Raw genomic sequence first — 699 nt, forward strand, 5'->3', positions numbered from 1 at the left:
AGAAAAAATAAAATGGAGTCATTTTCATCGAGCTGCTAAAATAATTGACATATGAAGTTTGAGGCATTTGGAAAGACATCACCCTTGTTTAACTAGCCTGGGAACTTCAACTTTTTTTAACTTTCCAGTCCTGTATCAATGCCTGGATATACATCTGGACCTCTAGGTAACCTTCTAATTACCCCCTGAAGGGCTCATGTACCCAGTGATTACCCTCTGAAATATTCACATATACATCCAATCAGGCATCCATTATCCAGACCAGTCTGGGACTGACCAGACTTATTGGCACCCACCTTCCAGACCACATGGCATGAATCATCCTGACTGCCTGACATTCTGGACCAATCAATCCTAAGTCAAAGAATGCAGGCCTGATATTTCTCAAGAATGTACCTTTTACTGTAAGAAGTTTTAAACTTTTCTTTCTTCTTTGGAAAACATCTGGGGTTTTGCCTAGCTGTGTATCCCATCTGTAAACTCCAAGACCCTTGAACAAATCTCTATTATTTATTTCCAACAAAGCCTCCAGACTCTTTTTTTTTTTTTTTTTTTTTAGTTCATTTAACATAGAGACGCAATATTTAACAGGAGGTTAGGTCTGCACCAGGACATTAGTATTTGGGGATCAAGTCAAGAAAAGATGGTTGGCAACCTCCTTTGGAGAAATATGTGGAACAAATACACTTACATGCTTTC

Source organism: Myotis davidii, unplaced genomic scaffold (assembly GCF_000327345.1).
Source record: "Myotis davidii unplaced genomic scaffold, ASM32734v1 scaffold3153, whole genome shotgun sequence".
Taxonomy (NCBI): Eukaryota; Metazoa; Chordata; class Mammalia; order Chiroptera; family Vespertilionidae; genus Myotis; species Myotis davidii.